Here is a 12,659-nt window from a genome sequence, read left to right on the forward strand (position 1 = left end):
AAGAAAAGAGAGAGACTAGTTCTGTTATATATAATATAATATAATATAATATAATATAAATACACAGATGAAAAGACCTAGTTCAGCTTTTCCAAGCTGCTCATAACCAGTTACAAATCCATTAGCAGCATATGATTGGATGATGATGAATTGCATCTAAAAACGAAAAAAATGAAAATGTGCCTCTTAAAAGTTTAAGTACTTCAAGCAGCAAGAAGTCAAAGCATACATGAGGACGTTTTTAATAATAAAAGCTGGGGAAGTTTTAAAAATAAATGAAAAACTTGAGGCAATGTAAAGACATAAGAACCTTATTTTCAGAAATTAATAAATAAAAATAAATGAAAGACTCGGTAGCGATAACTCAAATGGGTCAAAAGAACGATTTTTGATGAAATGCGACCATTATTTTTAGGTTGACAATAAGGTGTTTCTTTGTATTGTGCAGTTATCTAATTTTAATTTTGGAATCTTAATAAGTATTTAGATGTCGATATGTCGAAAAAATACTAAAAATAGTTTGATAGTAAATATTTCGCTTTAGGAAAAAATCTGGTCACTATTTTGTCTAAAGTTTTTCATGTAATGATTTTGAAACAGAAACTCTTTTATCAAAAAACAATTGATTAAATAAAACAAGTAGAAATTAGAAAAAGAAACGAGTGTAAAGTGTAAGTACAATTATAAAAAAAGTAACTTTATTATGTATATTTTTCAGGAAACTGAAAACGAAAAGACATTTTTAAATTTTTCACTTAGTATGATGCCCGTAAATTCTTATAATACCCACGTTTTCGAAGTATGCAAACTTTAAATTCCATTTTAATAGAACGTATTTTAAAAAATTACGTTTATAAATTTTTGATGTACGTCGCAAACTAAACATGCAAAAAAGGACTTTGGGACACGTTGGAGAAGAAAAAAAAATTCTTATTTTTTTCATGAAAAATCCAATATTTTGACCACGTAGTTGAGAGCTATGACATTTTTAGGAACCGAAAAATCATTTTAAAAATAAAATACAAACTGCACCTCCATTTTATTTTTGCTATTACAATTCCATTTGTGAAACAATATCTTAAAACCAGTAGATCAAAACTGAACACTAAAAAGATAAAGGACAGATAGATGCAACGTAGTACAAAATAAAATGAGAAAAAAATATTTATTTTCTAACACATTAACTGATTTAAGTTTTTAATTAAATAAAATTGTTCTTGGATCTGTTTCTGCTATTCTAAGGTAGGTATGAATTTGAATTTTATACCTGTCTGTACTATTACTATGTACTTCTGTAACTATTTATTTTATTTACAAAACTCAGCAACACTTACCGAGTTTTCTTTCTGGAATATTTACGCAGTACGCACAGCTTATTGCATCTGCATCATCATAATCAACAAGAACAAATTATCCAATATTACAAAATTTTTTAAAAATAAAGTCACTGGTATGGATTTTATTTGTATTATACATGGGTTTTACATATATATATATATGCCTTGTATGTCTCATGAACAGGCTATTAGATTTTCTCATAAAGCAACCAAAACATCACGAAGACTCCCACAGTTTCACCTTATTGCAATTTTTCCAAAATTCATTAAAATTACAATCTTGTTTATAATTCTTGTCGAAAGACACAAATTTTGTGTTCTTCCGACGCTGACACTTTTATATTATCCAAATTTTACACTTTATATTGTCATCTTACGAATAATGATGTTTAACATTTTTAAAATATTAGGAAAATTATAATTTTCCCCCCCTTCACCCGCTGTTCTATTACGATTATAAATTTTAAATTAAAAAGTGGGCGTTCCTTCTATTTTATATCTAATTAGATTCGGTATAAATAGTAACGCCTACTTCTTTCTCAGAATAGATATGTGGTTACACATAACAATCAGATTTAGAAATACAATTAAGATTTCGACTTAAAAAATTATAATTACACACCTTTTTCCTAAGTGTAGAAGAATATTTAAAAGCAGCAGTAACTCTAATTTGTTCTAAAGGAAAGAAATCAGATAGACCATGAATAATCTGTGGTAACTTAGCATTTTCAAAATTCTTATCATGAAAATTAATCGTACAAAAAACCCTTTCGACTTTAGAAACATTATTAAAAAGCAAATCAGATCATCTGATTTGCTGAAATTGTAATGAGGAGGGTTTTTCAAAATTTATTGATAATGATTATGGACATGTTATTACCGGAAATTTGGAAATTGTGGGTGATCAGGATCTAATTAGCATTTTAAGTAAGGGTTCAAAATTTAGAACCAGAGTTAAGATGAAAAAAGAAGATTTTATTTTATCCATTAAAAAAGATCTAGATTTTTTTATTGCAAAAATTTCCAGAAAATATCATTGGCCTGTTGAAGGTTTTTCTGAGTGGAAAGCTAAAATTATTGAAAGGGTTAAATTTAATTTATTTAATACCAGTTTTAGTTCATTTCCTAAAGGTACTTTTANTTTGTATTGATACTTTTTTCTGAAATTTCTGCTGCTTTTTAGCGCGTTTTTTTCAAAGAAGTTTTTTCCTTTTAATCTTAATTATTTGTGTTTTCTTTCAGTGTGGTTACACATAGTAACAGCAGCTGGCTCCATCCGCTTATTTGCTATTGAGTTGAGCAATAGGGTCTAATAGCAAGGCATTGTTGCAGTTGAAAAGAATTCCAACCAAGGTTCTCACGGTCTGGAAAATTTTTGAAAGAGGTAGCAAAAATGAAATATATCTAGATGTTTTAAGCTATAATTAATTTGAATAGTTAATTTGAAGAAACCTATTTCTGTGCATACTTTTGACGAAAGATTAGGTTGTACATTTGCAATTAATAAGCGTTTGAATCTTTTAATTTCTTCGGTAGGACTTGGATGGTTATTGGCGAAATTTGGCCATTTGGCGAAACAAACTCTCAAGAGCATCTTGACTTAATCTAGTGGTTAAAACGTATCTTACTCTGACGGATTTTAAATCTTCTAATAATGAAGATGTAGAGATAATAATTGCTTTTTCAAATGGAAGAAGACACTTTTTACCGATCACTCTCATTTTGCATACAACTTCTCTGACCTCATTTAGAACATGTGATTAAGATTGAAAATAATTCAACACGTTCAAGCCGGGGTGCCCACCGGTAGGTCACGCTAGATTGTCTCATCTTGGCAGTGCACCGGAGTAAAAACTGGTAACAAATAAATTTCATTTTTTAGTTTTTTTCCGGGAATAATAAAAATTCATAACTATCAATTGTTTTTAACGGATGCAATTTTTATATTGAATTGCTTCGTCACCGTGATAAATTTCCTTACAGTGAATTGTTATTGTTGAGAATAGATTAATTCCTCTCGAATATTATCTAATATTGAAATAGTTCTTCTACCAGTATTTTCTCTTTTCCCGTACCAGTATTTTCACTCTTCCCGGCGTGAACGTGTTAAATTTCCGAAAGCAGTTTTCATACTTTAAGCGGGAGGTAGCTCTAACAACACCTAGAAGTAGAAAGGCCTCAGCACGTATCAATTTAGTAGTCCGATGTGACGAAGTTAACTGCGCAGTAGACGAAAAATAAGAAAGATGTCATTACGATTACGTTAGGGGTACTAAGCTGCGCAGTGGTTGAAAATACAAAATATGTCATTATGTTTGGACTACTAAGGGATATTTATGGTAACCCGTGCTGAGGCCTGTTCTTTCTAGGAGGTGTTGGCTCTAAGCTCTTGCTGTTCATCACATCAAAAAAATCATCGATTAATTTTAAAAAATCATGTGCCTTCTTGTTTCCCGTAAACTTTAATGTTCCCTTTACTGTAGTGGCAGAGAATAACACCTCTGCTGGTGTAACATTTTTTATATCATTACCTTTAACTAATAGATACTACTCTTTTATTTTCCGGAATCTTTTCTTAATATTACTTCTTCAACAATTCCAGAATTCATAAAAGTTCCATCATCTAAAATTATTCCAGTGTCCAATATATGATTCTGCAGTAACTTTACGTAATGAGGCATATCAGCAAAACAAAAAATTTTGACGATGTTCGGATAGGATTCAAAAAATAAACTAATGCAATTGTTATTTGGAGATTCCTCTAAAGTGTCCCATATCCTCCTAAATCTGAAACAATTGCTTTTATATCGANATTATTAATATTATTAGCAATTTTTATCTTTTGAGTACTCGTCGCCCCCTGATTGCCCCCCTAAGGATTATCGCCCCCTTGAGAAGCTCTATCGCCCCCAGGTTGGGAACCACTGCTCTAAAGTGTCCCATATTCTCCTAAATCTAAAACAATTGCTTTTATATCGATTTCAATTATTTTCAAGCTTTCTATGACTTTGAAAAGTAAGATTTTATTTATTTTAACTTCGAAATCGTAAAAAATTCGGGTTTTTTTTTCAGTTTCATAACAGTCCTCTTGTCAAAACTAATTTAACTTTTTTGAAAGGACCTAGGATTTGATCAAGTTCAGCATCATAGGAAATATCTGAGGAGACATGCATTGCATCAAAACTAAGGACACATATTTTTTTTAATCCGCTTAAATATTCGCACAATTTTTAATCAAATTTAAAACATCTTTCTGTAAGCCTGGAGCACAAGATAATTTTGCGCGCCATTGCTTTAACGTACTAGCACTTGGTAGAGGTAGGCCAATTTTAAATTTCCAAAAATCATATGCTTTTGAAGAAAGAGGACGTACATCGTGAAATGTCCTCTGTTGTCCACCTGGTATTTGAAGTACCCTTCATTAAAGATTGTACTTGAACTCGTGTAAAAACTTTTTTTCAAACACTATTTTCTAAATTATGCATTTTCTTAAAAGCTTGTTCCAATTTCAACAATACCCTTCTTTTCTCATAATTTTTTTTTCTGGATGTGATCCACAGTGAACTGATGTGTTTTAAAGCTTTATTTCCTCATTATTTTTATTTTTCAAATCCCTTTCCACAGTTTCAATTCTCTCTTTCAGTAATTTAACTTCTGTTTCTAATTTAGAGCATTTATCACAATTTGTCGAACTTAAAAAATTTTCATTCATAGTATCTAAATTGCTTTTATTTGGACTTAGAGTGTTTAATTTGTCCTATGCATGAACCACCACTTTGTATTTATTCAATCTTTCTTGCTGAGAAGAAATTGTTTGTAAAGAAGAAAATATCAAAATTACACTCGATATTGCAGTAGATTTTAAAAATCATTCTAATCTTCAATCCAAGCGATTCAATCCAATCAAACGATTTCCCATATCATCTTCATAATCTTCATTCAAGAAATTCTTACTGCATATTCGTGCATGTTTTGTATTAACTGGGTCATTTCGTTTACAACGTTGAAGCCATTCCTTACATAGTTGTTCATTTACTTTAGGAAACACATGGAAAATTACATATTTTTCCTTTGTGTTTCTGTCAGAAATTTTGCAAGTGGCAATCGCACAAACTGGCATTGTAAGTTCTTGTAGTTTGTTTAGATCAGAAGGTGAATTAACTTAGCAATAATCACGAATTCACATGACAAACATGCTTAACAACTTCTATTATTAAATATAACAGATTTGCAAAAGTGCAAGAAATGAATGATAATGCTTTGATACAGATCAATCTCGTGTCTAGATGATGAATGAGAGCGACAACTGGTAGACGGTTTCAACGCATTTAAAGTTTTTTACGATAGGTGGCGGTCGCCACAGAATTTCGTTAATAATATTACTTTTTTGTAATTCACTTCCAAAAACTGAGAAAAATCAGAATAGAAAACAGCGAATGTCTTGGAATATTTCGCAAAAAGGAATTCTCCATTATTAGATAGAGCTAGTTAGACCGAACGATCCGTTCCTTGAGGTAAAAATTCAGTCTTTGCATCAGTCTTTGCATTTTGCTCCCTAAACTTTATTTTTGTCATGTATGTTTCTTAGCCTAATTTCAGGATGAAAGGGAAAAGGGCAGTAAGACCTCAGACGCCCAGTTCCACTACAACGAACGAACGAGCGGACACATCTCTTGTAAATGAGTACATATTATTTAAATTTTTTTGTTTTAATTCTGCTAATTACTTTTAATTATTAACTATTATTCTGATTGTTATGTGTATTCTTGCTAATATTGTTGTAATTAGCTTTGTAATTCTTCTATTTCAGACATTTGTTAACCGTACTCCCCCCCCCTTTACTTGCCATTTTTAATTCTAATTAATACTAGGTTTATGGGAAGCGTCATTTTGAAGCATTTCGAATTTTATAAAGAAAATTACAAAACCAGTTAGCATTTTCATTTTATCTCTTGTAATGAGTTTTATCCATTGACCAAGGTAAATATATATTGAAGTATATTTTCTTCAAAAGCATTAAGATATTGAAATTCTCTTTGTGGTGTACCTATCTCTACGGATGTGCGTCAATTTGATGTGATCGTAATTTAGACAAAATTTTGAGTAAACATGCAAACATCACATCAATAATAAATAAGAATGTACCGACAATACTTCGATCCGTAATTCGATATCGTTATCTGAAATGAAACAAGAGATAAACAACGGTTGCCGATAAGCAATAATAGAAAGAACAAACGCAGAATGTCAATTGATGTCAGAGTGTCAGATTTTGAAGGTTTCAGTTGCTTAGTTCGAGTATTGCAAAAATAAAATACTAGAATACTTTATAAATATATAACTCATATTTTCATTTTTTTTTCTGATGGTATTATATAATTACAGTGCTTTCTAAGTGCAGAGATGCCAACTGCTCCGGACATGACCAAAATAATTTTAATTAAACGGTAAATAACTACTACGTAAATTTTGCAGATGTAAAGTGGTGAATTATATAAGTCTACGAATTATTTAGAAATAGTGGTGGATAAGAATCTACTAAGTTCAATTTATTAAACCAGGAATCACAATTGATAAACTACCACTTTAAAATATATATTTGTTGTCCGGAGCAAGATGGAATGTCTGTAAGTGCTGTTATATGTATTCGTTCATGCGTCAAATTGAAGCTAGTTCGTAGAGATAGGCACATAAGAAACGTCCGTAAACCTAGTGTTAACTATGACAAGCTAACTCAGGACTAAAAGACGCGATGAAGAGGAATTAGGCTCTTTTTCGTTAATACAGGCTGTTACACATAATTTCCAACATTCTAATGACCAAGTATCAATTATTAGAGAAAAAGACTGCACTCACGAGACAAAAAATCTATCGGAAATAGCATAAAAGTTAGCAACTACACTACATCGGAAGCACTCAAGTAGTTGTAAATCAATCCTCAAAGCGAAAAAAAAAATCTTAATATCTTACTACTTTAAATTAAATTATTATTTTAACTTACACACATATCTGTGCGTGTTATTTGTTAGTTCCCCACTGCCTGCTAACCACAAAGGCTCAAAACAAACAGAAATCAAATTCATGATTAACGGGATAGGGGCTTTGCGGGCCAGCTAATCGCACTTCTAGGACTAGGAGTAATTGATTATCGAATTACGATAGTAATCGTCAAGAGCAATTGATGATTAACCCCTTGGGGACGGGTGATTCATAAAAGCATTCGTACAAAATCAGAATCAAGTTGTAATTAAATAAAAAACGGTAATTTAAATGTAGTCGTTGCTAATTTGACTGCCTTCCTTTGCTTTTACTTTAATTATTGTTAGTTTAATCATATATGTAATCAATGATAATTCAAAGTATAACTAAATGGTTTTATTTTGAACAAAGTAATGGTGGATTAAATAAATCAAACAATTATAACTCCGCCCACAAATAAACTGCTAAAGAAATACTTTGATTACCAGTTTTATCTTTATACCCTGATTGATACGGTTTTATGCTGTCACGTATTTGTGACAGTCGGCGCGAAAGGGTTAAGGAAGAAGAAATAAATTTGCTACGTTTTAAAAATTTTGGCTTGCTTTTAGGTACCCGGCAGCTATGTTAAATGCACGAAAGGTGGGAAAAAAATTAAAACTAACGTCATCAGCAACCACGTTTTTTATTTTAACCAAAACCGGAGTTATATATATAATTAAAGCGATAATGTAGGTGGGTTATTCTGCCAAGTTCAACCCACCTGCTTGAAGACCGCCCTCGGGCGGCAATAGTGTGGCCGGCATCTAAGTAGGTGTTAGGCAATGGATTTAAACTCATCTTAACTGAGTACTAATAAATTTGATGGCTGAAAATAAAAAAATTTGCAAACAGTAATAAATAAGGAACTTTTGCGGGGTTTGGGGAACTTAGTAGGGTAACCTTTTTTACGAACTGTAACGAGTTCTGAAAATAATGGGCGATAACGAGAAATTGTTAATCAAAAATAGCATTTTAAAGATTCCCCGTTTCTATGAATTCCTGACGATTGAATTAAACGATTTGAATGGCTGAAATGCAATCAAGTCCGCTAAAGTTTCCTCCCACCGTGAGCGATTTTCAAATCTAGCTGCTTTTAACGAATTACTCCTCTATTTAGCATTCTTTTAAATAAAAATAAATAATGATTCTTGACATTTTTTGAGTTCAGGTAACACATTTTGAAAGAAATAAAAGCTTGTATTAAAATTGAGTTCAACTCACTGCCAAAAATGAAACTTCCAAAAAAAAGAACGAGTCGTTAAACGCCGCTGGATTGTAAATTAGCAGCCAGTGATTAGCGGGTGTGACTATTATGTGATGTTTTCTATTATAACATATAACTGCCATATTTTCCCGAAGATTGTATTAACCTGGTAGCAAAATAAATAAATTAATTAATTAAAAATAAAAACATAATTATTTTCCCACTTAATTCGTGGGTTACTAAATTGATCGATTTTGACCATCTCTCTATATAAACAAATTAAACAGATATAATAAAAGCAGAGTAATTGAATCGTGGTTATGTTTAAATTCTAGCAAGCATAATATAAAAACAATTTTGCATGCTAATGAAATTCAATTATCACTTCACTACCATTTTATTTTATTTTTTTATTTTATAACCGTCGCTGAACGACCGACCCAATTTTGGATTTACGGCAACCAACGTTCAACGCCATATCCTTGCAATTTTGAACCCAAATCAGAAGACAAGGGAACTCCTGGATCTAGTATTGGAAGACATTTTGCCATCGTGGTGAACTTTTTGATGGAACTAACCTGCATTTACGTTACATGGAGAGGAATACCACGAAAACGTCCCTCGGTTAGTCTGACGGCAAGGGGACTCTAACCCATTATCCTTCCGCCACTGAGGACATTTTACGTCAGCACTATGGTTGGTGCGAGCCGGGTGCGGAATTCATATCAAAAAGCCATCGCTGGTATTCGAACCCGTTTCACTTGATTGGGAGACGGATGCTCTATCATCTGAGCCATCACGGTTCTTTCACTACCAATTGGAGAAATTATTTTTGGAAAGCGAAATTATTTTAAGATATTAAAATCTAAGGAATTACATATACATACGGATTACATATTAGACTAACGGATTACATATTAGGTTACAGATTACGGATTACATATTAGACTAAAGCATTACTGAAACATCCACTTATTGAAAGTTAGTTTGGTGGATCGAAAAGCCGTATTTTCGATCCACCCAACTAACTTTCAATAATGTGGATGTTTCAGTAATGCTTTAGTCTAATATGTAATCCGTACAAGAATTTTTCCACATTTGCACACTAGATTAATTGGACGATAGCTTGAATTAAACGATGCATCTTTATTTGGCTTTTATACAATAAACCTGTCGGGAACTATCATTCTCGGTTCCATAGTAAAATGGTCGTTAGTGGAGATGGGTAGTTCTTAAAGGTTACCTCTATTGACTTCAAAATGTTATCGAAAGTGCATCATTTTTCGCAAGCGACTTTAATTTTACTTAATATCATTTTTTGGTGCGGAAATGCTACTTATGTCGGCGTCATGAAAACCGGATAGATGTATAAAATTTAGCGTCAATAAAAATAGCACCGACTAATATGGGTAAAAATTAATTTACCTATTATAATTGATAGAACTATTTTAAATAAATAAACAATTATGATTTTGTTTAATTTCATAACATAAAAAATAGTTTACTTTAAAAAATGAGAAGCCTGTTTGTTTGAGATGCTTTGTTTTTTCTAAAATTACTTTTTTTTTTTAAACTTTTTTTTAAATCTCTAAGAGTAAATCATTTTAGCACCGTATTTAGTACACTTTGAGTGTAACATGAGGTTGTCAATCTCTTTCAGAGACCATCAAAAAGAGCTCTCTAAATAAGAGACCCTCAGAAATATTTTGATTATATTTGAATCTACTTACTTCTTTAGTAAATTGTTTTTGTTGATATTTCTTCGTGATTCCTTATTTGACCTTTTATGCAATTGGACCGGGATAGCCTGGCCGGTAGGGCACTGGGCCCATGTCCGAGAGTTCGTGGGTTCGAACCCCGCCGGCCAAAGACAGTGCAGTAAAGTGACTAATGCAAGTTAAATCTGTCGAGTCGCAAAAGTCCTCCATATTCCCATAACAAATCAAAACCTCTGGGGATAATGGATTGGAGATCCATCGTTCTCTGATTCAGATCAAAATTACAATCTGTGGATGAATGAATGGATGTATGAATGGGTCCGCCCTATAAACGGATGCGATGCATGGTGTGGCAGAAGTCGAATTCTTGGCCGTAGATGGCGCCACTGAAAAACAAGAAACGCACACTCTGCCTTAAATTTGCTCAGTTTCACCAAGCAAGCTTGTCCGTGTGGCAAGTGACATTAGAAACAACAACAACAATGCAATTCGTGCGGAGGTTTACCCGATCGCTTGAAGAGGTTTTGATTGTCTCTCCAAAGGGCTTTCTTCAGCGCAAACTCTATGGGAAAAAAATTCCAGGCCTTTGAAGAAAAAAACTTCCAGGCCTTTGAAAAGTGGTCGTAAAAGGAGGAGGTCGCTAAACAGAGAATGTCTTTCCTGGAGGTGCCACAGTAAAAGAATAATATTTACCGCTTTTCAGACTCTAGGGAAGTGATAAAATTTAGGACACGCCTTGAGGATCATTGTGAGAACGATAATATATGAGCTCACTTTTTCATGCTGTCACGTTCAGGAGATTTTTGAGGTTTTCGTTTTTTAATGAGGATTTTTACTTCTTCTGTGGTGTGCCAGATTAACCACAAGACCCAAGTATAATGCCTCCCGAATTCTTACGGGTCCTAGCAATGTCAAAGCCCGCAGGCAAATAGAGCAGTTGATAAAGTGGGTGGTTTGGGTCAATGTTGTAGAGTTTAGCCAGTTTACAAGGACATTTAAAAATATGACCTGGAGAAAGATTGATTTCAGGACAGTGAGGACATGTATTATAACATCTTTGGCGATCATGGGGATAGTTTCGTTCCTTTAAAGTTTACTGTATGTAGTCTGGCTATGGTAGTTTTATTTTATTTTATAACCGTCATTAAACAGCAGACCCAATTTTTGGGTTCACGACTACTAAGGTTCAACTCCATAGCCTTGTAATTTTGAGAAGACAAGGAAATTTCAGGATGATTTGTTACAGGAACATGTAGGACTTTGCGACTCGAAAGATTTAACGTGCATCAGTCACCATTTCACGTGCATCAGTCACCACACGGGGAGTCTTCGGCCGACCTGGGATCGAACCCACGAACATGGGCCCAGTTCCCTACCAACCAGGCTATTCCGGCCCTGGCTATGGTAGTTGAAATAACCCAGTTGCAATTAAGTTCTAGGATAGAATTCTTCTCAAGTGGTTGGGAGGTAAGTTTACGTCTGGATATTGCAGTCGGCCTAGGACCAACAGGCCGAAGTCCTACATTTATGACTCCAGCAAATCTCATTTGCATGGATAGCGATCTTGGCACTTAGTACATATCAATGTATGGACCTTTTTTGAAAATTAAGTTACCACTATCTATAAAACGAAATAATTTTGATTTATAAAGTATTATGTTGTGCCTTACTGGGTGGGGTTTTCTCGTAGAATAAGTCATTCTGCTGTAAGGACCGCCTTCTGGGAGGTGGCAATTTTCCAGTCCGATATTCGAGTGAATGTTGGCAATTTATCAACAAGCCTGCTCTGTCAGAGTCAAGAGGTATATTTCTATTTCTGTAATAAATTCATCAAATAAAAATAGGAAACTTAGCAGAATGGAGCGGATTCATCGAGGAACCCTTTTTATGTAATATCATTAGTCTTTTATCAAATTATAAGTTAGGGGCGCTTGTGGACAAGGTAAATTTCATATTTTTCTGAATGAAAATTTGAAATTATTTCATATTTTTCTGAATGAAAATTTGAAATTATACTCTTTAGTAAGTGTTTGTGATTTTACTAAGCAGTAGCTCCTCAACAGCTAGGCCATCATATGTATAGTTACCGGAGCGGATTCATCGAGGAACCCTTTTTATGGAATATCATTAGTCTTTTATCAAATTATAAGTTAGGGGCGCTTGTGGACACGGTAAATTCCATATTTTTCTGAATGAAAATTTGAAATTGTACTCTTTAGTAAGTGTTTGTGATTTTACTAAGCAGTAGCTCTTCAACAGCTAGGCCATCATATGTATAGTTATCACCATGAGATTCACACGGTTCCAATTTTAGGAGGGGGGGGGGTTAAATTAATCAGTCAAAACATTTCTCAAACATGAAAAAAAACATTTCTTACA

General features: G+C 33.1%; 1 protein-coding gene across 1 annotated transcript in view; it reads right to left on the minus strand.

The window, feature by feature from the left end:
* LOC107436347 (very long chain fatty acid elongase 7) overlaps positions 1–12,114 on the minus strand; it is a 41,974-nt gene extending 29,860 nt beyond the window's left edge. The window contains exon 1 of the mRNA XM_043049180.2: positions 11,951–12,114. The gene's annotated coding sequence lies outside the window, so the exon portion shown is untranslated. The remainder of the gene's footprint in view (positions 1–11,950) is intronic.
* Positions 12,115–12,659: the final 545 nt, after the last annotated feature.

This window comes from Parasteatoda tepidariorum, chromosome 1, assembly GCF_043381705.1.
Source record: "Parasteatoda tepidariorum isolate YZ-2023 chromosome 1, CAS_Ptep_4.0, whole genome shotgun sequence".
Taxonomy (NCBI): Eukaryota; Metazoa; Arthropoda; class Arachnida; order Araneae; family Theridiidae; genus Parasteatoda; species Parasteatoda tepidariorum.